We start from the raw sequence: 3664 nt of genomic DNA, 5'->3' as shown, positions 1-3664 counted from the left end.
CTTTCGTCACTAGGTAAAGATGAACTTGGCTAAAGCGAAAGCTTTATCAACACATATTTCGAGAAATAGATAGGCGAGGTAAACTCGGCTCGAAATACCAAATGTGTATAATCTAAGTCTATATAGAAAAACGACTTTTGTCTCAAGATAGGAGATAAATAGACTTTTGAGCGATAGATAAGTTCCAGTCTCCGCATACCTTTTAGTCGATGAAGATCCACCAGTTCCTTGAGTAGTCATTCTTCTTGTATCATGATTGCCATGGAGTTCTTGAGCTCAACCACACTTTCTATCCTAGTCCGAGACCTTAGCTATAGTAGACTAGAAATCAAGACTTATAGTTTTGATCACTAACATTGACAAACATGCTTAAGATATCAACGCATGCGAATTCGACTGAGCAATGGTCTAACAATCTCCCCCTTTGTCAATTTTAGTGACAAAACTATTAATACATATGGAATACAAAAAATATATTACTAAACTTTTGTAGCTCATATTCCACATGCCTAATCTTCTTGAAATCTTCGTCACTTCCAAGTTCTCCAATGATCCCAAAGGTTGTAAGTTTAGCATCACAGTTGTTGAAAATCCGTAGCTATAATAACGAGAAAACAAGAGTTCTCAATCATTTTTATACAGTGTCACGGTATCATTACACATCATCAAAGTTCAATTGTATCACAACTTTAACAACAATACTATGGTGATATGTCACTCCCCCTTAGTCAATACTCCATCTCACATGGAAACCACTCCCCCTTACATAATGATCCGAAAAACATATGTATTTGTAGTGTGAACTACATATTAATTCTCCCCCTTTTTGTCAATAAAATTGGCAAAGGTACAAGAACGAGATCCTAATGAAATTTCCGAAAGAGACATTTCATGACCAAAAGAAAGCACATATCATCTTATTTAGATGCAATCATAAAGCCGAAGCTAAATGCATTCATAAAGGAGTCTATGAAGATACAAGATAACCCCTAAAATATTCCACAGTCGCACTCCCCACAAAGATTTGGAAATTAAGCACAAGTTCAAAAGAACTCTCCCCCATATTATGTCATTCCCGAAAGAACAACAAGAACGACCTTAATTTCAAAAAGAAAAGAAGGATTTCTTTGGACATAACAAATTACATACAAGTATGAATTTGAATACAAAAAACTCAATTAAATTAATCATAAGAGAACCCATGATTTACTTAATTGGAAATGCTCAACACAAGTAAACTTACGGAGACTTAAAAGCACTCAATTAGATTAATCACAAGAAAATCCACAATTAATCTAATCGAAATACACAACTAAACTAATCACAAAAGTAATCAATTTAATTGGTCATACTCGACATAAGAGAATCTATGGAGCAATGACTAAGTTAATCATGAAAATAATCAACCCAGTCAAAACGCTAAAAAATAAGAAAACTTACGGAGTCATAACTAAATAACCAAACAAGATGATTAATTTAGTTCAAAATGCTCGACATAAAGTATCTCACAGAACAACAACAAAGCTGATCATAAAAATAATCAATTTGGTTGTTTAGTGCTCAAAATAAGACACATTACAGAGCCTCACAATAATACACAAAATATGTCAATTACTGCGGAATACACAAGGATTCATTCTATTTTTCCATCACCATTTGCACAATGACATCCAATAGACATAATCCTTGAAAACAAAAGATTTTAACCTATCTTCCATCAAACATTGACATAATAGGCTTAAATTTTATATTTGTCAAAAGTCAATTCATTCTTTCATCAATACATACATATCAACTCATGAACGACTTTACTTTTGACAAAGTATGGGACAATCAAGTTCACGGACGTAAACATACATATCCCATAAAAATATTGAAATATATAAAACCATAAAGATTAATACTACAAAAATCATCTTCCAAACAAATTTAGAATTTAACCAATAAATCTAAAAACATGAAGATGAAAACGTTGGACATAGCTATGTGTAATCACAATAATGGCTATTCCAAACTCTACTTATTCTTCTAAGCAAAACAAGAAAATTAGAAGATTTACTAGGCAATAAGACCTTTAAAGAATTCTTTATCGTCCCTGAACTCCTTGTCGTAAACCACCATTGGAACATAAGGTTCATTAAGATAGGAGTTTATATCAATAAACCTTCTAGGCTGATGTTGTCGAACCAGGGCCTTCTGAATCTCATGAGTCTTATACAAAAAAGCTTTTATTTGTTGAATCTCCTTTCGCATCTCCTTTAACCCATCAATAATATCATAAAACTTCTGAGAATTTGAAGGAACGACTCTTGGCTTCCTCACATTCCTTCTTTTTCTTTTCAATGTTGGAGATAATGGAGATTTTTCTTTTTCCTTCGTGATTGACGGCTTAACAATCATATTAACATCTTTTCCGTCAGAAGACATCATGCTTGGAGTATCCATAAACGTATGGGTTTGTGAGAAGAAATCACAATTTGCTCAACAAGTAGTCTTGAGATAAAAGAGGTTTCAGAGAAGGAAAAAGGAATGTAGGGTTTTGAAACCTTTAAACATTTTCGTACACGACCAACTCTCAACCCTATGAAGAGTAAAATTTTCGATAGTACCCTTTCTTTTGTTTGATAGACAAAAAGAAGGAAAATCTAAGAAAAGAAGAAAACAAACTTTTCCTAAAGCCTGAGAGGTACAAAATCATTGTCTCTTTTGATCAGGCACATGAGACAAGATTTCAAAACACAACACAAACAAGTTGCGTTGCGGTGAAAACCAATTTGTCTACCATTTTCCTCTTGAGAGGAATCTACAGACCTCTGTCTATCAAAAAGACTTGACCATACTTTCTTCTCTAATGGTCTTGTTTTTTCCTTATAAACTAACTTCTTAGACGAAGATAAAATCCTACATACCTCAGCGGTCTTCTGAGAAAGTTTAAGCTTCCTTGCTAAATGATTTGCTCTTCGTTGAAGTTTGTTGACGTGCCTTCATTGGTGTTTGTACTTGTAACACCTTGAAAGTTCATGACCCTTTAACGAACAATAAGAACATGTCAATCTAGAATAGAAATCAGGCTTTTGAGATGTGCAAGCAGTTAGGCACATGGTGGAACCTGAAACATTACAAACAGAGTTTCCAAAGAAAGGGTCAACTTTATCTTCCAGAATAGTTGGATTATCTTCTGAAAGAATATCAAGATTGATGTATGTATTGCTACAGTAATCAAAATCAATATTTTCACCAAGAAGTGAAACACTTGATTTATCGTCTTCATTAGAATCATAGATGTCAGACATTTCATCAAGAATTGCAGCAAAACCTTTGTTCCTAGTGTATTTTCTACGATTTTGGCACTCGTTTGCAAAATGACCAAATCCCTTATACTTAAAGCACTGAGGCATATCCTCGTTATCAGTTTCATCAGTATCCCTATTTTTAGGAGGAACACGATTATGAGGTTTGACTGATGCCTTAGGCTTATCTCTGGAGAACCGTTTACTTCTCTTCAGCAGAAGATCCCTAAACTGTATTGTGATCATCGAGACTAATTTGTCAAGATCTTCATCTGATGAATCTGTCTCAGAGTGATCATCTTCAGAGATATACACTTTTTTAATTTTATCAAGTAATTTAGTGTCCTTTAGTGCTTTGAACGCAACATCCTTAG

Source organism: Papaver somniferum, unplaced genomic scaffold (genome assembly GCF_003573695.1).
Source record: "Papaver somniferum cultivar HN1 unplaced genomic scaffold, ASM357369v1 unplaced-scaffold_137, whole genome shotgun sequence".
NCBI lineage: Eukaryota > Viridiplantae > Streptophyta > Magnoliopsida > Ranunculales > Papaveraceae > Papaver > Papaver somniferum.
This window is presented reverse-complemented; position numbering follows the sequence as displayed.